The sequence below is a fragment of the Medicago sativa genome, chromosome 6 (assembly GCF_051527215.1).
Source record: "Medicago sativa cultivar Bolivia chromosome 6, Bolivia_mono, whole genome shotgun sequence".
In the NCBI taxonomy this organism is placed as follows: domain Eukaryota; kingdom Viridiplantae; phylum Streptophyta; class Magnoliopsida; order Fabales; family Fabaceae; genus Medicago; species Medicago sativa.
Genome location: NC_140754.1, coordinates 10,614,783 through 10,638,092, shown reverse-complemented (window position 1 = coordinate 10,638,092; position 23,310 = coordinate 10,614,783). Strand labels below are relative to the sequence as shown.

At 30.4% G+C, this 23,310-nt stretch overlaps 2 pseudogenes across 1 annotated transcript; one reads left to right on the top strand and one right to left on the bottom strand.

The window, feature by feature from the left end:
* The first annotated feature begins 14,324 nt into the window (after positions 1-14,324).
* LOC146912753 (uncharacterized) lies at positions 14,325-16,547 on the top strand (annotated as a pseudogene).
* A 1,485-nt stretch (positions 16,548-18,032) lies between these two features.
* LOC146912752 (disease resistance protein RUN1-like) lies at positions 18,033-22,888 on the bottom strand (annotated as a pseudogene). Its single transcript, XR_015016875.1, has 4 exons — positions 22,073-22,888; positions 20,052-21,162; positions 19,639-19,914; positions 18,033-18,842 (listed from the first exon to the last, which is right to left on the bottom strand). The product of XR_015016875.1 is annotated as a disease resistance protein RUN1-like (transcript).
* Positions 22,889-23,310: the final 422 nt, after the last annotated feature.

The following is a 23,310-nucleotide window of genomic DNA, read 5'->3' as shown; positions in this document are numbered from 1 at the left end:
TGAATTTTTGAAAACTTATCACTACTTTCAAAATCAAAACTAATGTAGTGTTTCTATTAAATACTCACTCAATCCTTTTTATAATAAGAAAAACCAAAAAGCATCAAAATCATTGCAATCATTAATTGTTGCAATTTTTTAAATATTTTTATAAATATACCTTGTAGAAAGTTGTGAAACATTGAATGCATTCACTAATATTAAAAGGATAATCATTAAATGAGAGGTAAAAAAGTCATTTAAATAATAATTACAACTTAAAAGTTACGGCATTTTCTTATAACTAGGACCATTATTATTATTATTATTATTATTATTATTATTATTATTATTATTATTATTATTATTATTATTATTATTATTATTATTATTATTTTATCTTATACTACCTCCGTCCCTAATTATAGGACCCTTTTGAAAAAATAACGGGAATTAAGATAGTGGATATTTGTATTAAATATGTTTGTAATTGCTATTGTTTTTACAATTTTATCCTTTAAGAGAGAGAGTTGGTTTATGTTTTCAACATGTTATTTATTGTTGATTGAAGAAAAAGATATATAATAAATAGGGGCATGTATGTAAAGAAATAATTAATGTAGTTGGAAATAGCAAAGGGGTCTTATAAAAAGGGACAAGAAAAATTCTTAAAAGGGTCTTATAATTAGGGACGGAGGTAGTATTAAAGAGCGGATGGAAGTAACTTTTTATTTTATATGCAAAAACATTTTATTTTATATGCAAAACAACTGTTCCCTTTAAAGATTTTAAATGCTTACATCCGCGTAAAGAAACTATATCTGTGTTGTAACATCCCAGATCGCTTTCAGGATTGCCGACTAACCCCACAAACCAACATGAGTCTTTTCAGCATGCTTTGTCCTCACTCACATGCTTACCGGGAAACTTCCCGGTAGGTCACCCATCCTAGTACTACTCCAAGGGATGGAAGTAACTTTTTATTTTATATGCAAAAACATTTTATTTTATATGCAAAACAACTGTTCCCTTTAAAGATTTTAAATGCTTACATCCGCGTAAAGAAACTATATCTGTGTTGTAACATCCCAGATCGCTTTCAGGATTGCCGACTAACCCCACAAACCAACATGAGTCTTTTCAGCATGCTTTGTCCTCACTCACATGCTTACCGGGAAACTTCCCGGTAGGTCACCCATCCTAGTACTACTCCAAGCCAAGCACGCTTAACTGTGGAGTTCTTATGGAATGAGCTACCGAAAAGAAGATGCATCTTGTTAATATGGGTAGTACCTAACAATTCTTATAAGTCTTCCTTCAACCATGTAGTCCCATACCTACACGGCCTCTGGATCCCTCTCATTCCGATGTGATTCGGTTCCTCTTATTAACGTGGGGTCATCCTTACGGATAGTGCCCGTTCCAACTGGCGGGAACCTTTCGTATCCAACTGGCGGGATATCGAAAGCCACGTCGTGGGTGTTACATGTGTGATTACTGATTGTGTAATGAAATTTTAATGTGAAGATGTAATTGCTATTAGTTATTTAGAGTTTTATATTATTTACTATATTATTTATTACCTGTGAATTTTTGTTGCTGTGAATAATTCCATGTGAGATGGAAAAGATTATGAGAACTTATCTGCTTACTATCTATTAAAATTAATGTATCATGTTTTTACATTTTTGCTCTTAGGAAGGGCAATTTAGTAATTCCGTAATTCATGGATTTTTATTGTTGCCACCTCATCATGCCACGAATTTCCATTTTTGCCCCTCATCAATTTTTTTAATTATTTTCTAATTTTTTTATTTTAATAACTTTTAACTATTTTCCAATTTTTATATCTTTAACAATTTTTCAATTTTTTTCTCCCAAATTTAGTTGCTTCTACATTGCCGTTGTGGGAGATTAAGGTATCGTTTGACCCGACTTTTTTCCAACTTCTCTACATTTTTAAGGAGAAGTTAGGCCAAACACAGTATCATTTAAGTACTTACTAAAAAAATACTTTTTTTAAATGCATAAAATTGAATGGAATGAGCTTTGGTCAAAAGTTGTTGAAAGTTACTTTAAAAAACTACTTCTCGACAATTTATTTCACAAGCACCTCTTTTCAACTCACGCTGGAAACCTTTTCGTTTATTTTTTTAATATTATATTTCGATATGTTTTTTTCTTCCATTTAACTTTATTTTATTTTATTTTATTGAACCGTTCCATTTAATTTTTTAAGGAAGTTCCATTTAATTTTATTATCTTTTTTCAAAGGAATTTTATTATCTTTTTTCAAAGGAATACCAAATAATTTTATATTATTTCTTCAACCTCGCAAATATATACACACACATTAGCGTTTAGAGTAATATTTTATGTGTGTCTGTTTTTTTGTTACGCTAATGCGTATAATTTTTTTTTGCCATTACATAATGCATATGATTATTTTTATAAAATTTTGATTTTAATTAAAAGTAAAATTGTAGATGTCTTTTCTTCAAAAAAGGTATAGATGCCTAAAAAATTATATATATATATATTTTGCAACTTTATATTGTAACAAACTATGCATATCTTTTTCTTATTCAAAAAAACTAAACATAGAAGTTTCCATAACACCAACAATGTAACAAAAATAATCTATACTATATATAAAGAAAACTACCCCTCTCAGCACACTTTTGGGTTGAAATTTTCTTTCCAAAAATACCCTTAATTTTAAATACAAATAGCCAATTATAAAATAACACGTGGATTAATAATCAATGTCACTAATCGTCACCGTTAACTTTCTTTTACCACCGTTAACAACAGATCAAACTCACAAAAAGTTTAAAAATTATATTTGCATTTTTTATGTCTCTTCTCATGAATTCAAATCGATCCAGAATTCATCATAGTACCCTCTGATCACATCTCATCACCTCTAAAAAATTAGAAAGTTCCAAGGCTCACGAACTTGATTAATACTTTTGAAGCACCACTGAATGGAATATCTTTAAGGTCTACTTCATGAATTGAATATCTTTCTATTTTATTCTTTCGAGCAATTTACTTTCCGCCAACATTACAATTCAAGCTTTGTTTTTACTTTTTTTTGTTAGAAGAATGAATGAATCAGAATTTGAGAAAATCAAAGTTGAACAATAATCACTTATGAAAAAAAATAATCCAAAGTTTATGTTTTTTCCTGCTTTATTTCTCCCGAGTCTATGAGTTTTTTTAATTTTTTTTTAAACAAAAATAATAGCCGATGAGGATTGGACTATAAATCCTCTAAAAAAAAATTAGTAACAAACGTGAGCAAAAAATATTGTTAAAGATTGGACTTTAAATCCTCTAAAAAAAAGATTAGTAACAAACATGAGCAAAAAATAATATTAAAGATTAGACTTTAAATCCTCTAATAAAAGATTAGTAACAAACGTGAGCAAAAAAAAAGATTAGTAACAAACTAAGCAAAAAATAATGTTAAAAATTGGACTTTAAATCCTCTGGTAAAAATATTAGTAACAAATCCTCTGGTAAAAATATTAGTAACAAACGGGAGCAAAATATTATGGTTCAAAATATTTTAGAAAAAGATTTGTTAGCACTATATTAAAAGGACTATAAATCCTCTAAAAAAAATTAGTAACAAACGTGAGCAAAAAATATTGTTAAAGGTTGGACTTTAAATCCTCTAAAAAAAGATTAGTAACAAACATGAGCAAAAAATAATGTTAAAGATTAGACTTTAAATCCTCTAATAAAAGATTAGTAACAAACGTGAGCAAAAAAAAAAGATTAGTAACAAACTAAGCAAAAAATAATGTTAAAAATTGGACTTTAAATCCTCTGGTAAAAATATTAGTAACAAACGGGAGCAAAATATTATGGTTCAAAATCTTTTAGAAAAAGATTTGTTAGCACTATATTAAAAGGACTATAAATCCTCTAAAAAAAATTAGTAACAAACGTGAGCAAAAAATATTGTTAATGTAACGCCTCCTTTTTATTTAATTATTTTTATTAAGTTAGAGTCTATTTATGTGATTTATTTATTTATATGAGGTGTTAGTATTTTATTATGTGGCATTATTCTATTATTTATTAGAATATGAGAATTATTAGAGTAAGTAGATTTGGAGGTAATTTTGAGATTAGATGTCTTTTTATGATTTAGTCGATTTATTTTGATGAGTTGGTATTTACTAGAATAATATATATTTGTTATTTGTTAGAGATATATTTGTTATTTGGTGTAGAAATATATTTGTTATTTGTTAGAGATATATTTGTTATTTGGTGTAGAAATATATTTGTTATTTGTTAGAGATATATTTGTTATTTGGTGTAGAAATATATTTGTTATTTGTGAGAGATATATTTAATTTAGAAATAAATAAGATTATGAGGAATAGAGTAGTTTTGAGGTGTAAGAGAAATAAGAAGGGGGTTAGAATAGAAAGAAGAATAAGTTGTTGGGCCAAAATAGATTTAGGAAGAGCGTTTAGTATTATAAATAGAGAAGCTTAGGTTAGAAAGAGTTTACCGGAAACCGCTTTTTTGAAAAGAGGAGAACAAGAAAGAAGAGAAGAGGAGAGAAAAGTCAAGAGAAGATGAGAAGACCTTAGGAAAGAAGAACGCTGCCGCTGATTCAGGAATTAATCTAAGGTGAGGGTGAGACTATCTTGCATTAATATTAAGTTGTTAAATCATTAGATTACATCTAACAAGTTGGGGAAAGTTTGTGAGAATTTGAGAATTAGGGTTTTGAGAGATATTTGATGATTAGATGATGAAAACTTGTTGAATTGATGTAGAAATTGTATACAGTCCTTAGATAACCCATATGATGATTATTGGATGTAGTTTTGAGGTTAGAACCATGGAATTGGATGAGATGTTGGTGAGTTTAAGAATTAGGGTTTAATAATTGTAATATGTTGTTAATAGATTTGAGAACCCTTTGAATTTGCATACAGTAAGTTGATGAATCCATGCATAGTGAATTATTTATTATGAAAATATGAAAGTTGTGGATATTTGTGATATCTTTCCAGTAGCTTTGGTTTGACATGAAAATATGTTGTGGATAATTTATTATGTTTTTACAAAGATACATAGTGAATTATTGTCGATGTTTAAATACGATGTTATATGAAGTTGTTTATGATTGATGAATATGATGTTTTAAGATGTTGTTTATTATCATTTGATATTGTTATATTATGATATGACATGAATTATTTATGTGATCCATATGTTGTCAAGATGTTAAGATGTTAAGACGTTAAGATGATAAGAGTTGTTAAGTCGTCGAGTCGTTATGAAGTCATCAAGTTGTTAAGATGTTATGTTGTCAAGATATCAAGATGTTAGGATGTCATAGATGTTCATAAAGCTTCTAAGACGTAAGATGTTGAGTCCATGCATACTCATTTAAAGATGAGGGCTCATGCCCTGGAGCTTTTGCTCAACCACGACGATGGAGCTTTTGCTCAACCACGACGATGGAGCTTTTTGCTCAACCACGACGATGGAGCTTTTGCTCAACCACGACGATGGAGCTTTTTGCTCAACCACGACGATGGAGCTTTTGCTCAACCACGACGATGAGGGCTTATGCCCTAGGAGTATATTTATGCTCAACCACGATGATGAGGGCTTATGCCCTAAAATGGTACCACATGCATTTGCATTTTCATGATGATCAAAGATGGTTTAAGACGTTAAGAGTTGCATAGTCGAGTCTAGATGCATTGTCAGGTCAAGTTGTTAAGATGTCAAGTTATCGAGATGTTAAGATGTTAAGATGTCAAGTTGATGAGCTATTAATGAAGTGCTTTCTGAATGATTATGATGCTTAAGATGATGAATGATTATGATGTGTATGATGATTGATTACGAAGTTGCTTATGATGATTGATTATGAAGTTGTTTATGATAAGATGCTATGTGATTTATGATAAGATGCTATGTGATTTATGATATGATGCTACATGTTTACTAATGATGATATGTGATGATGTATGTGATATTATCGATAATATAAGATGAAGTATATGACTAATATAGGAAGAATAGTGACACTAGTTAAGAAAGTTTAAGTTGTTAGATATGATTAATGAATTATAAGATGTTTAAGTTGTTGAATGTACTTTATATGATTTATATGCTTAATATTATTGTTTGAGAAATCTCACCCCTCTGCTTGGAAATGTTGCTCTTCGTATGAGTAACTTGCAGGTAACCAGGATTAGTTGTGGTCGTGGGTGGACTCCTCACAAGTGCGTCTTAGGTGCTCTGATACGTAACGGGATGGGATTATGTCTTCTATTTCTATTCCTTACGTATTACTTATGGATTTTTATGAATAAATGTTGAACAAGACTTATGAGATTTTTATGTTGAGGCCTGCGTGCCAAAGACTATTTTTATGATGTTGAACTAATTCCGCTGCGAAGTTTTGAATTACTTATGTTAAATGATTTGAAGAATAAATTGTTATTTATTCAGTTTATGAATTTTTAAGAAGTGTAGCATTCCGTTTAAAGTTGAAAAACTCTGATTTATTTATGAAATTTTTACGTTGGGAAAACGGGGTGTTACAGTTAAAGATTGGACTTTAAATCCTCTAAAAAAATATATTAGTAACAAACATGAGCAAAAAATAATGTTAAATATTAGACTTTAAATCCTCTAATAAAAGATTAGTAACAAACGTGAGCAAAAAAAAAAACATTAGTAACAAACATAAAAAAAAAATTAATGTTAAAAATTGGACTTTAAATCCTCTGATAAAAATATTAGTACTAAACGTAAGCAAAATATTATGATTCAAAATCTTTTAGAAAATGATTTGTTAGCACTATATTAAAAATATTAATAAGTAGGGTTCTCACAGTTCACAGTTCGTTCCCGCATTGTTTAGTTTATCTCAACCTCTCTCCGCCCTCTGCATCAGAATTCAGAATTAACCTTTAAGTTTTTTTTTTCTTTCATGTTACAACTAATCAAAGTTGATTATTTTTATGGATTATTTGACTTTGCTGGTTTATAAGTGATTATGATTCAAATTATTTACGATTAATTTTAAGAATTATTTACAAACGTGAGCAATAATGTTAAATATTGGAATTAAAATCGTCTAAAAAAATTAGTAACAAACGTGAGCAAAAAATATTGTTAAAGATTGGACTTTAAATCCTCTAAAAAAATATTAGTATTAGACGTGAGCAAAAAATATTGTTGAAGATTGGACTATAAATTCTAGAAAAAAAATATTAGTAACAAAAGTGAGCAAAAAATAATGTTAAAGATTGGACTTTAAATCCTCTAAAAAAAGATTAGTAACAAACGTGAGAAAAAATAATGTTAAAGATTGAACTTAAAATACTCTAAAAAAAATATTAATAAAAAACGTGAGCAAAAAATAATGTTAAAGATTGAACTTTAAATCCTCTGGAAAAAAATATTAGTAACAAACGTGAGCAAAATATTATGTTAAAGATTGAATTTTAAATCCTCTAAAAAAATATTAGTAACAAATGTGAGCAAAAATTAATGTTACAGGGCAAACCATTCCCAATGTCGGAATCTATCTTCCACGACATGTTTTCAGTCATGATAAATTATATGTAGCTTTGTCGAGAGGAGTTTTTCAAAGTTCAACAAAAGTTCTCATTAATGAAGGGAAAATAGAAGGAGAAGATGGAGACTTTACGAAAATGTAATTTTTAAAATTATATGTAGCTTTATCGAGAGGAGTTTCTCAAAATTCAACAAAAGTTCTCATTAATGAAGGGAAAATAGAAGGAGAAGATGGAGACTTTATCGCAAGCATAACAATGTTTCTTTTACATAAAATGTCATTTATACATTTATGTTATGATGTTACTAATTACTATTAGAATAAACAATAAAAGATCATTATTTTTTCTTTATTTTATATGCAGACAAACTAAAATATGTTGAGTTCATAAATAATTGTTATATAACTTGACAATATTTTGTTTATAAATCAATATATCAATAATTTCCATTAATATTTAAAAATTTAAAAAATTTAATCAAAATTATACAAACAAACATAATAAAATAATCACATGCGTTAGCGCAGTAGAAAGAGCGGACAGACGGGCACGATAGTGCCCGTCTTTCCGCTAGTATCATATAATATAAATTCTTATCTTTTTCAAAGACACCAAAAATATGATATTCTTATAACGAAATTTGTTATAGAATATAATTGAAATAGAAAAAACCAACTATTTTGATATTATTTATGTTATTATTTCAGACTCCTTAAATTGTTTCTCCTATTCAAATATTTAACAAGTCATTTATATGATGATACAAATTTGTATTCATGTTACACAAAATAACGTTATTGAGTAAATATAGTATTTGTAAAAAAAAATCTTTTATTTTTTAACATTTTTAGCCTTCAAAAAATATTTTAAACATTTTTTATTTATTATATTAATTCATAATAAATTCAAAGTTTTGTCCTCGTGAGCTTAACTCAGTTGATAGAAACAATGCATAAATACATGCCATTGCCAAGTCCGGGGTTCGAACCCCGGACACCATAAAAAAATAAAAAAATTCACAGTTTGCACAATATTTTGCCAAACAACATTTAACTTAAAAATAGCTTTAAAACTAAAAAAACAAAGAAACCAAACAACTTTAACTTCTTTCTTAAAGGTCTTTATTTTAACTTTGTTTTGAAGTAACTTTGATGTCGTAAAAAACCTTGGTCAAACGGTATCTAAGTTCAGCTGGAAACACTGTTTCACTTTCTTCTTCATAAGAGGTCATTTTCATCCTTTTTTCATGGTTCTGAGACCCTGCATGACTTGAGTTGACTGATTTTTATGGCTTGAGGGGTTCATTTTTCGACACTGTTTCAGTTTGCCTATTCAAAGTTCTGCATTCAACCTAAAATATTGTTTTTGGCATGTGCATCAGCTTTGTTCTTTGTGTGCATTGAATTTCATCATGGTCTTAGCTTAGCTTTCTAATATTTTTGCATTTGGTAAGTTTCAAGTTTATATTAACAAGCATCATTTGTTGCTTTTTTATCTGTCAAATATCTTCATTTGTTAATCCTAGCATGATGTATGTTAAGATTTTTTAAGCTACCATGTTGCCGTTTTAGAGACTTAAAGCAATAAATATGATGTGTACCACTAAATTCATTAGATTGAAACAATATATGGATTGTGGTGAAGAATGTGAGTTTGAAAAAATTGGATTGAAACTATATATGAATTTTTTAAAAGTCCTCCATCCCCAAATAGCCTCAGCAATGAGGAGGAAATTCACACTCCTTTTAAGACCACTTGCACAAGTAAGGAATCAACGAAGTACTGTTTTATAGATAAATCATTCTCTCTATTGTTTTCAAACTATTGATGTAGGACTATTTTAATATGTTTTTCCAACTATAGATAAAACTGAAAAGATTTAGAACAATATCTTTATGTTCTTCCATAGCAATTGTTGTAAAATATGACGTACAATATTAGCAAAAATGGCAAGGCTCCATATCATTAGTGAAACACCAGAGTTAGAGAACTATGCCTACTTTTATTAACAAAGTACCTTAAAAGAAAGAAGAAAAAAAGTTGACCTCATGATATTCCCTAAAGTCTATGTTATTTATGGACTATGGTTGTGAGCAAGCCATAGCGCATGAAGGGGAAAATAACGTTCTAGATTATTTGTTCTTGGCTTGGCTTCTTTGATCTTTTATATGTTGGAATTAATTTTTCAACAAAAAACTTACGGAAAATGGAAAGGAGGCTTTGGACAAGAACACGCTATTATAAACCATAACATATTAATAATGATAAATTATTATTTATGAATGGATGAGAAGTTGGATTTTTGTGATAGAACTGACAGAAACATCATCAAACACGGTTGTGTATTGCCTAATCAATTTTGGTCTAACAAATTGATAGAAGTTACTATAGTATGCTCAAGGACACACAAAATCATGTTAGAATTTCTTATAATATTTTGTGGGCTGCAATCAATTGTAGGTTTTGGTTTTAATAAAAACGAACTGATGTTGTGATACATTGATGATGCTTAGGCCCTAATAAAAGTGATCAATAGATAATGAGCTTTTGGACACTTAAAATGATTTGTGTAGAAACATAGTGTAGACCCAAACACTAGGGCCCATGATGGGTGGTACCTAGGGTTGCACGGTTATAAGTAGAGAGGCTAGGTCCCCTTTGCCATGACTATGACTATTCTGCTCATTAGCGGTTTGCCCCATCGAAAACCCTAAGTTTCGGAGCATATGAAAGGCAAAGGAAGACTCTTGTCTCAAATCTCAACAAGTACGGTAATTATGTTTCCCAAATAAATGTATTCTAATTTCATATAATAACTCGATCTCCATCATTAATTTATTTACATGTGGTATCAGAGCTACAAATCATATCAAAATATGCTCAAGTATAAAAAAAAATTAACTTCTTAGGAGTTTCCTTTTATTGATGGAAGTTATTGAGATCATGGAGAACACGTTTTAAAGGTTTTCCATAACCCAATAACTCTCAACAATGAGAGGAACCCAACAACTCAAGAATGAGGAGGAGCTTCACATAACAAATGAGATGACTCCATTACCTAAAGTACATCGCAAGGTGAGACGGACTGCAGTTTTATAGACAAGTCCTTCTCTATATTGTCTTAAAACTCCCGATGTGGGACTGTTTTCATACATTCGTTTATAAGCGTAAACATCCATGTGGGGCTATTCTTATCCTTTTGTTTTTTTTTTTTAAAGGAGATCTTATTCATTAATAGTTTAGATTCTTTTTTATAGTAATTGCCAATCACATTGATACTATTTCTTTATTGAATTACTACACTATGTCACGACTTTCAAATTTTGTTATGAAAAATGAGTGGATGTGCATTAGTCATAACTGGATCATACCATTGACTCATGTAACTATATTATTGTATTTTCTTATAAATAGGGTTCACCTTATAATAGAAAATAAACCACGAGCTTGTTCAAAAAAAAAATAAAAAATAAACCACGAGAGAATATTATATAATACATCTCACTTTTTCTCTCTCTCTCTCTCCTTCATCTATACTTTTGTTCTTATTAAGGAATTTCATAACACATTATCTAAATGAACCTCTACCATATTGTAAAGGTGTACCATTTTTTATTTATATTTAAATATTTAGATATGTTGTAATCCTGTTTTTGGAAAGGCACCCATGTTTACTTTGGTGATGATAGATTTGTTTGAACTTTGTATTTCATCTTTTTACTATGGTGCTTTGTATACATGATTCAATATCAAGAAACTTTGTAAAGTGAATGTTTGAGTTATATGATTCCAAAAGTTTACACACTTTGAGAAGGAACTTTATGCCGTATGAACTTTGTTCAAAGTATTATAATAATAGAGTTTTGGTTTTGTTGCATTGTTACATTAATTCCTTTAAGGCATGTTTGGTACGTTTGATATTAATATAAGTTATATCTCTTGTTTGGTGCACCAATAAAATATGATAAATTAAACCTATATGTTGTATGAACAATTTATAATCCAACTACAATGCATTTGATTGATTTTCTTGAAAATTGTTTTTCTGTTAGTCAAATGTACTTTTTTTTTTTTTGAAGGATGTTAGTCAAATGTACTTATCTTCTACTTATTACTATCTATTAAAATAAATGTATCATGTTTTCACATTTTTGCCCTTAGGAGGGGCAATTTGATAATTCCATAATTCATGGATTTTGATTGTTGCCACCTCATCATGCCATGAATTTCCATTTTTGCCCCTCATCAATTTTTTTAATTATTTTCTAATTTTTATATTTTAATAACTTTTAACTATTTTCCAATTTTTATATCTTTAACAATTTTCCAATTTTTTTCTCCCAAATTCAGTTGCTTCTACATTGCCGTTGTGGGAGATTAAGGTATCGTTTGACCCGACTTTTTTCCAACTTCTCTACATTTTTAAGGAGAAGTTAGACCAAACACAGTATCAGTTAAGTACTTACTAAAAAAAATACTTTTTTTTAAATGCATAAAATTGAATGGAATGAGCTTTGGCCAAAAGTTGTTGAATGTTACTTTAAAAAACTACTTCTCGACAATTTATTTCACAAGCACCTCTTTTCAACTCACGCTGGGAACCTTTTCTTTTATTTTTTTAATATTATATTTCGATATGTTGTTTTCTTCCATTTAACTTTATTTTATTTTATTTTATTGAACCGTTACATTTAATTTTTAAGGAAGTTCCATTTAATTTTATTATCTTTTTTCAAAGGAATTTTATTATCTTTTTTCAAAGGAATACCAAATAATTTTATTTTATTTCTTCAACTTCGCAAATATATACACACACACATTAGCGTTTAGAGTAATATTTTATGTGTGTCTGTTTTTTTGTTACGCTAATGCGTATAAATTTTTTTTTGGCATTGCATGATGCATATGATTATTTTTATAAAATTTTGATTTTAATTAAAAGTAAAATTGTAGATGTCTTTTCTTCAAAAAAGGTATAGATGCCTAAAAAATTATATATATATATATATATATATATATATATGCAACTTTATATTGTAACAAACTATGCATATCTTTTTCTTATTCAAAAAAACTAAACATAGAAGTTTCCATAACACCAACAATGTAACAAATATAATATCATATAATATAAATTCTTATCTTTTTCAAAGACACCAAAAATATGATATTCTTATAACGAAATTTGTTATAGAGTATAATTGAAATAGAAAAAACCAACTATTTTGATATTATTTATGTTATTATTTCAGACTCCTTAAATTGTTTCTCCTATTCAAATATTTAACAAGTCATTTATATGATGATACAAATTTGTATTCATGTTACACAAAATAACATTATTGAGTAAATATAGTATTTGTAAAAAAATATCTTTTATTTTTTAACATTTTTAGCCTTCAAAAAATATTTTAAACATTTTTTTATTTATTATGTTAATTCATAATAAATTCAAAGTTTTGTCCTCGTGAGCTTAACTCAGTTGATAGAAACAATGCATAAATACATGCCAAGTCCGGGGTTCGAACCCTGGACACCATAAAAAAATAAAAAAATTCACAGTTTGCACAATATTTTGCCAAACAACATTTAACTTAAAAATAGCTTTAAAACTAAAAAAACAAAGAAACCAAACAACTTTAACTTCTTTCTTAAAGGCCTTTATTTTAACTTTGTTTTGAAGTAACTTTGAAGTCGTAAAAAACCTTGGCCAAACGATATCTAAGTTCAGCTGGAAACACGGTTTCACTTTCTTCTTCATAAGAGGTCATTTTCATCCTTTTTTCATGGTTCTGAGACCATGCATGACTTGAGTTGACTGATTTTTATGGCTTGAGGGGTTCATTTTTCGACACGGTTTCAGTTTGCCTATTCAAAGTTCTGCATTCAACCTAAAATATTACTCCCTTCGTCCCGCAATAGATGACACATTTGAAAATGTGTAATTTTGACCTAACTTACTTTGACCGTATTTTTCTATTAATATACAAAGATAAATAATATCATATAAGATGTCGTTAGATTCGTCTCGATGAGTATTTTCAAAATATCGAATTTTCATAATTTTTTCTAATATATTATTCATGATATTTAAGCTCAAAGTTATGCATTGGCATGCGTAATAAGGTCAACTGTGTCAAGTATTATGGGACAGAGGGAGTAGAGCTTACTTATAAAAAATAAATTATAGGGAATATTTTATCTTGGCTTGGCTGTTTAGGATAGAGAATATTAAGTTCATGTGATTCGAAATGTTAATATGTTTGTTGATGATTATACAATGCGATATCATAACTTATTGCACCTCAATGTTTGTTTTGCTTTAATAAGTAATTTCATATTTTGTGTTTGCAGGAAGAGCAAACAAATGAGCAGGTGATGATGGAAAGGGAAATAGCACAAAAGAGTAGAATTTTATATATCTTCTAGATTGAGTAAGTTGAACTCTTCTTTAAATTCTCTATTTTGGATTTCTTTCAATCTTCTTTAAATTAATATATTGTTTTTGGCATGTGCATCAGCTTTGTTCTTTGTGTGCATTGAATTTCATCATGGTCTTAGCTTAGCTTTCTAATATTTTTGTATTTGGTAAGTTTCAAGTTTATATTAACAAGCATCATTTGTTGCATTTTTATCTGTCAAATATCTTCATTTGTTAATCCTAGCATGATGTATGTTAAGATTTTTTAAGCTACCATGTTGCCGTTTTATAGACTTAAAGCAATAAATATGATGTGTACCACTAAATTCATTAGATTGAAACAATATATGGATTGTGGTGAAGAATGTGAGTTTGAAAAAATTGGATTGAAACTATATATGGATTGTGGTGGAGAATGTGAGTTTGATAAATATGTGCATCCTATTGAATTACCTGTATAATCTTGCTATGGAACTTTCATAGCTTAAATCTCAGGAAGACATTGGTGTGAAAAATTCATAGGTGTAAGCTTACTTATATGATGGCTACCGGGAAGACATTGGTATCGTTGAGGCTTTCAATAATGCAAATCTCGGAATCGCCAAAAAGCATGTACCTGACTTCAGGTAAATAAATAGGCTATATACCATATAATCATCATATTGTCATGTCAATGCACTTTATGAGAGCATCTTGGTCATGGTGTCAATGGTTATTAATTTCAGTTTCTATGATCGTTCATCTCCAGTTTACACTCAACAGCGATATTTGCCTCCGTCGAAGATGCTTGATGCTAATATCATTGATAGTGTTATCGGGGAAGGATGTGCGATTAAGGTAAATTGTTTCCGAATCTGTTCGAAGAATGTGAGATTTATACTTTTCTTGAAAAAGATGTCAAATATGATTAAATGGATTTAATTGTGAGAAACTTTAATTTTTTCTGTTTCCTAGAATTGCAAAATCTTCCATCTGCGGTCTTGCGTTACATCCAGAAAAATGTAAAAATTCAGCAAATTACATTCAGGAGCTGAAAGAAAGGAAATACATGAAAAACTTGATAAATGGTTTATGATACTTGATTCCTGTGGATTTGGTAAAGTCCCTTTAAGCGCATTTATAAAAAATGCAAATTTTTGTTGGATATTTCTTCAGCTGGTACCTCATCTAACTTTTTCTTACCACTTTAGGTTTAGGATCCATATGAACCTTAATCTGTCATACTACATTGGTTTCTTGGACCATGTCAGTACTTGCCGAGGCAATCCTTAGTCCTTTTTGGTCTATAAAAGTTAGAACTTATTAAACCACCTTTCACATACATGTATTGTTAGCTAGGTCATTTATGGTCATGTTTGTGGTTGTGCTAACATATATCATGCTTACATATCAAACCATTATATTTACATATCTAAAGTATGGTATTTGGTGCAGAAAATTCGGGTTTACACGTCTTTGACTTCTTTGCCAATTCAATCCTTAGAGAGGTTCTCTTTGCTATTCAGAAGGGAAAACCAGATGCATTTTCTCCTGGAAGACTAGAGTTCTTGAAAAATTGCAAATCAAGCTTGGAGTTCTTGGCTTATCTAGAAGTTAGTAGTCATATCTCCTTTTAGCTAGTCTCACTTTTCACCTTGAGAAACAGAAATAAAGAAGAAAATGTGGCCTTAATGTGTCAAACAAATTTGTTAATTTAACAGTGTATTTGCTAGATTTATCGATACATGTCTAAGAGTATATATTCACTAATATATGTCATTTAATTCCATGCAAGGCTACTGCACGTCCAGATCTGCTGTTGCTAAATTTCGATCCGAAGCAATCTATACCGAGTTCATGAAGCAATGGAATTGGAAACTTAGAGAGTATTTTGCTTTGAGGTGATTCTTATCTTTAAGATGGTCATAACTTTATAAGAATACCTGAATTATTAGTGATATGGATCTCATATCTTCAATTGCCTCAGATTTCAGGAAATAACAAGGTCTTTAGATTCTATGTTGACAACATCTAGTCCTGTCCCCGTTCAAAATTTAGATCATGGCGAAGTAAATTATCAGGACTTAAGGCTAAAATCAAGTGTAACTCTGTTGGAGAGTTTGAGATTGTGTTGGAGAGAAGAAAATGGTTGTGTAGTAACTTGCTGGCAGGACAGGTCTTTGTTTTCAACAACAACTTGGAGAGCTAGGAAGTAATTAAGACTAATTTTCAAGCAAGAAGAAGAACGCTATATTAGAAAGAAGAAAAATATGATATGAAGTGAAGAAATGATGGGTAGAGTTTTGAGGGTTTTAATTTTTCTTTTTGTTTTTCTTTGTTTGAAGAAAGAGTTTACGAATATGGTAATGAGTATTCATTTCATCATTGTCAATTTAGAGATACTTTTATTTTCCTACTTGACTGCTACTCATTTTGTTCTTCATGAACTCCAATACTCTAGCATGTATGGTACTTGAATGTATAATACTTTGGACTTACCCTTAACTCTAATCCAAAACTATCTTAACTTGGAAATGTTGTTTCTTTGGTTCATTTTGTGTCATGCGAATGTAATCGTAATTTGCACATCATTGGTTCCTTCATCGGTTCCAATTAGTTTAATCTTAATTATTATGTTGTTTTCCCGATCTCATGAACAAAATATATGCTCTTTTCATGAATCAAGACCTGGTAAAGCTTTGATAAATATTTCTACACTCTTTAATTTGCTTAATTTGCTCATTTTTCCTTTGAAACAATTTTTTTACAAAATACGTTCTTCAACCCGTGCGAAGCACGGGTTTGTAACTAGTTCGACTATTAAAATTGATTGGATTAATATATGTTTCAACACATGTTTCTTTAGTTTGAAGGAATATATATGATATATCTCTTATATTTGCTTTTCATACATATTTGATTGGATTAAATTATATGTATTCATCTGGAATTGATCTAGTTCTGGAAATATTGAGAAGAAGAAATGGGATTTTTGTTTAAGAACTAGAATTCAGATCAGAATCTGAAGTGGTTTCATAGTACATACATGTTTTTATTTATTTTTATTCTATTTTACTGTCTCAATATATAAATTTTAGACTGACTTCAACTTCCAACTCTGTTTTGATTTGATCTCTTAAATTTTTTAGACTAAACTCAAATCAATTTTCTTAATTGAAAGTGATCAAAAACATTCATTAATAGCTAGACCAAAAATACAATTAAATACATTTTTCATTAGGAACTGTTGTAGTTGGCTGGCATACAAAGAAAACCATCATAGTTGGCACAAATCAGTGCATCATAGTTGGCTGGCATACAATTAAACTACTGTCTTCTTCACAATGAAATCATTCTTGAAAACAAAAACGACCTCAACTTTGTTACCAGGTTCTATACTTGATACTACTCTTTCCCCCTCCTCATCTTCAAATGAGACTAATGCCTCACTCTTATAGAGCTGAATGATGGCCTTTGTGTAATTTTTCAATAACATGATTTTAAGGCCACTTGATGTTACGTTAGCAGGGGTTAAAGTATAGACTATGCACATCATTGTCTTCAAGTTAAGCCCTTCCACATGAGGAACTTCAAATTTCACAGAAGAACCTTCAGAATTATAGGTTAACCAATTTGGATAACTATCACCAGGAAGCAAACAACAACCACTCCTATCGAGATCCATATTCTGCAAAATTTAATCGAAAGTATATTTATTTCACTGTTGAGGTTTAATAAAAAAAAAATTGCTTATAAAGAAACAAGCATTTCGATTAAAGATTAGTGATTTAGGATCTTATTATGTAAAAGCAAGCAAAATAAGAGAGTATATCTTGAAAAAAATTGTAAAGACTATAATTCTTCCAAATGTGTCAAGTAAGCTGTCAATGACTGATAGCAAACTTTGTGAAAATTTGGAAGACAATTTTCATTATTTTGATTTTTAAGTATTTTATACCTATATCAAATAATTGTATACACTTACATGTGCTGTTATAGACTTATAAACTAAAAAAATTCAAATGTTTGAGTGGATACACACACAGACATATAAAATAGGGCAAAGAGAGAGAATGTCAAACCTGTAAAATTATCTCTTTCAGAATATCAGAGGCTTGGCAATTCATTCCAATTTGAATTAAAAGAGATTTTAAGGAATGTTTTGATACTTGGGATGTAGAAGTAGTCATATTTGATACTTGTGATGTAGCTGTAGTCGGTTCCAACTCCTTATAACTTGTGGCATACAAGGCATCTAAAATAATTGCTGCATCATGAGAAAGTTGAAGTTCTGAGCTGCACTCCACCCAAAGCCTTTGAAGATTTGGAAGGTACTGGGAAATCGATGATAGTTCCTGGGAATTACTATGTGGTACATCTAAAGGAACAAGAGATGACATGATATTAGTTGTTTGAAATGGAGGTGGGAATTTATTTGCTGGTGACATCCAAGACCAAATGATCGCTGGAAACACATCACGTGAAAATCCTTCATAGCCGCACAAAGAGATGTATCCAATGCTTTGTGACATTACTACTGAAAAGGGTACTCTTTTTATTGCAGTTTTATGTGCAATCAGAGTGGTTAAAGATTCCATTTGTTCTATGTCCTCTTCCAACTTGTCAATCATTACACACCCAGAAAGAATGAGAGTTTTCAGAGATTTCAACTTATAGATGTTTCTTGGAAGGCATTGAAGGCGAACACAATCTTCTAAATTTATTAGAAGAATTTCTCTGAGATTTCCAATGCTAGGAGAAATCTCAGACAACATTGGACAATCTTTGAGCACCAGCTTTTCAAGATTAGGCATGAACGTAAAGTCAGGGGTGCGCGTCAGACAATGAGAATGACTAAGATTTAGAATTTTCAGCTTTTCCATCCACTGCAAAAACAGACATGTCAAAGGGAAACTTAAGGACGACTCTTTGAAAAATAAATGGAAGCAATAACAATGGCTCACTTACCTTGAATGTGGTAAGTAAAATATTTGAAATAATACAGTGCCATTTTTTCAAATACCAACATTAGTGCAAATTTTTAAAACAGTATATCATGTTGCAAAAATTATAAAAAGCCATGTCTGAGAATATTAACGAGAGTCAATGTGTCAACCATCTTCTTTTCATTTTAGTTTTTAATATATCAAAGTTTATTCACAACATGTGGTATATTGCTAATTAGTATAACATCATTTGATTATATAATCTGTTGGATATTTAATTTTAATTCCTACTTGGTGTAAAACCTCTCTTTACACAAACAACCAATTATCTATTGCTAAATTCTTAGACAAGTCTCATTCTCACAACCACCAAATTGGAGAACTGAGATTCTGAATAAAGTGCTAAAACATCATTGGATAATAGTGTAAAATAATTATATTTAACATCTAAAAGAGAATCAAAGTGAAAATAATCATATAATTCCGTAAGTATTTTTGGAAAAGTAAACAATTTTTAACTTCAAAATTTAAACAAACTAATGTTTCACAACAGAAAACAATATGCTTCACAACTTGAATATTTCAAATAGTCTCACTGAAGTACTTATAAAAATTGAAAGGCTAGCAGAAATAAAGACGAAAAAATGTTTAAAAGTACAACGTAATAAAATAGCATTACAATTTGAAAAGTGAACACAACTCATGAAGAGCCAAAAAAAGAAATCAAAACTTATACCTGGGCGTCTTTCCACAAAAGTTTGACATGGCTATTCTCTAACTCGATGGAAACTAAATTTTCTCTATAAAAGTTTGTAGGTATATGTGGTAAACAACATCCATTCCAAGACAGCCATCTCAGATTTCTCGAAAGATATTTAAAATCTCCATTAAGTTTTACCCCAGCAAGTTGAAGCAATCTGAGTCTCGTCATCTTCTTGAATGCTTTAGTACTAAAACATTTTTCATTAGCTCTTGGCAACTTCAAAGTCAGCCCCTTAATAGTTTTTGTTCCCTTTGAAACAAAAAGAAAAACATGAAAAGCTTAAAGATACAAGGCAGATAGACGAGGAAGCGACACACGATTCATAACAAGACAAATTTTTCAAAATTCTTGTGAAAATCAACAAATAAAGCATATGAAGTTCTTACAGTTTGATCTGATAATACATGAAGCACATCCTCATGAAACCACAACCTGCAACGCTCCTCGAGCTCTTCTGGTGATTTCCCACGAATGATTTCTCTTCCCATATCTCGCAACAAATCATGCATTCGAAGTTTGTTCTTATCATCAATAGTGACAAGACTCCGCTCAACAAGGATACTTATTCCAATTTCAGCAAAAAGTCCACATCCGTTCAATATAAGTGTAACATCATTTCTGTCCATCCCAATAAAGAAACAAGCTATGTCAAGGAATATTTCTTTCTCAGTATCATCATTTAAAGCATCATAGCTTATTCTTAACTTCTCCTGTACTTGATTATTAGGAATTCTTTTGAGTTTTTCCAAAGCACTTTTCCATTCTGTAATCCCTCTGTCGAACAAATATGACCCAAGGACTTCCAAAGCTAGTGGCAATCCACCAGAATAATCAACTACATTTCTAGAAATTTCAGCAAAATCTTTTGTAGGACTCGCTTGCTTGAAGGCATGCCAACTTAATAGCTCAATTGATTCACTTTCATCCATGTGTTTCATTTTGAATACTTTATGAACCCTATTCCCACAAAGTATATGTCTATCCCTTGTTGTGATAATTATTCTACTCCCCGAACCAAACCATTTATGACTTCCACACAAAGCATTTAGTTGGTCCAATGTATTAACGTCATCAAGTAAAATTAATACTCTTTTGTGGCAGAGTCTATCCTTCAATACGAGTTTTCCGAATTCAATGCTTTGTATTTTGGTTGTCATATCTTTGCATATATCAAAGAGAAGTTGTTCTTGTAAATTCACTTTTCCAGCATTTTCCTCCCAAACTTCCCTAATATTTGCAAGGAAGCTTCTACCTTCAAAATTGCGACCAATTTTATTGTAAATAGCTTTGGCAATGGTTGTTTTACCAACTCCCCCCATACCCCACATCCCTAGTAGAAGAACATTATCTGATTGTTGTATATCTTGGTCCAGCAGTTGAATCATATCTTGCACTCGAGATTCAACTCCCACAGGATTATTAGCAATAAACAAATCTGTCTTGTCAAGCTTACGCGTAACATTTTCAACAATATCCTTGATAGCCTCACTTTCATTCCTACAAAAAATAAACCAAAGAAAAGGTACTTAAATACATACCTATGTTTTTGGGTTTTCTAACTTCTTTAAAAATAAAAAAAAAAGTTTAAGACTAACTTAATGATTTATTTCAAATATGGGTGGGAATAGGCTAGGCCGAGATAGGCTTTGCAAGACCTAAATCTGGCCTGAAATTTTTTTCAAGGCCTAAGCTTTCCTGCAGCCTGTCATAGACTTATTTTTTAGGTCAGAGTCTCCCGCCTTTTGAAAGCATGATATGGCCCGATAATCTGTACAAAAGTCTATTTCATATGAATATCTTTAAATAAATAATGTGATATAAATTTAAATAGATCGACTAGTAAACTAATAGATCAATAAACTGCATTTTGCTATCTAACATGAATTTTTAGAGAATTACTTCAGTTCTAGCTCATAATACATTTAAATATGCAATAATTAATGTATACTGAAAGCTCAAGTTACTGTGAAAAGGTAACAAATTTATAATTTAATCCACAGTATAAAATATAATATGATAATATTAGTCATAAATAATATTATTGATATTTACTTAGACCGACCATTGTTGTGAAAATCCCGACTTAAATCCTAAAATTCAGGATTTTGCGACTTTATTCACCTTCAACGACTCAAATCCTAGCAAAATCCCAAAAGAGTCAAAATCCTATTAAAATCGCATCAAAATCGTACAAAATCGTGGAATTCATACAAAAATAGCTACTTTTACAAACTTAGGGGGTGAATAGTACGTTTAAGCCTAAATATTTTGTGGACTTTAAACTGATCATTTATGACTATATATAATTTATAACATATATTTAACATTATTTTTGTTTTGGTAAAATCCATAGATTTGAATTGTGATTTACTTTCTACAAATATAGTTAAGCAAAATCTTTTTTTACCTTGAGTTTAGAACGACGAACCCAGCAAAGCCAGCTGCCTGACGAAGCGCTTCTCTCCACTTTCTGTCCAGATACTCAGTAAACCCCAAGTTGAATGCTAGCGACTCATTTTCTTCAATTCCTTCTCAATCTTATTCAAAAGATTTTGAAATGCTTTTCCAAATTCACCAGTTTGACGACGTACTTCCGATGGATCTACGTCGAAGAACACCGGCAAAACCATTTGTCCAATGGTTCTGTGACACTCCATTATTTTCAACAACTCATCAAGACACCATTGCGAATCCGCATAATTTGTTGAGAAAACTATGATAGACATTCGAGACTGTTCAATTCCTCGTAGGAGTGATGTTGAAATGTGATCTCCTCTTTGAAGCGAATCATCGTCCCTAAAAACTTTGATTCCGTAGTTTTGAAGAGAAGCATAGAGATGTGAAGTGAATGATGCACGAGTATCCTCTCCTCTGAAACTTAAGAACACATCATGGATCCTTGTTTCGCCGTTTCGACTTTCGCCAAAATTGAGAGATTTGAAGCGAAACACTGCTCTTATTACTATACTTACTTTTCTCCATTTAGAAATTGCTTTACTGGAGGAAGACATGAATGAATGGATGAATTGAGATGTAAGAGAATAACGAACTAGCTAATTGCTGAAACAGAAAAATTATTACTAAATAGTGAAGTGATTGAAGTGTGTGGATTCAACAAAGAAAGAAAGAGAGAAAAAAACCGAAGAAAGGGAGCAGAAAAATGAAGTCAGCGTAATGTTCTCAAGGAGTCGCCGGGTTTATTCGTTTGTTTCGTCAAAGATAAATGGAGACACGAAAATTTGATAGTGGGCAGTGGGTCATGCTTATTAATATTATCATTAAATTCTAGATTCTCTCTCTTCCCTTTCTCTCTGGTGAGCCGTCATCAAAACTTTAGTTTTATCTCCTTCGTCTATCGAAGAGGGGTGATTTATGGTCAGTTTTTGACCCAAAATCACTTCGTTTTTTATTTGATTTAGTGATTTCGTCGTCTTTGTGTAACGTTGGTTTGTTCGTCGTTTTTGTGCGGCGTTATTTGTCTTTCTTGTTTTGTCAGAGCAGCTTCGATCCAGAGCAGATCCAATCAATGAATTTGGTGTCGTCCAAGTTGTAGATCCGGATACATGGATATTTCAGAGACTTGAATATAGTCATATGTGTAGCCTTTTGTACTTTGTCGTTTTATGTTATTAACATGGATGTTGT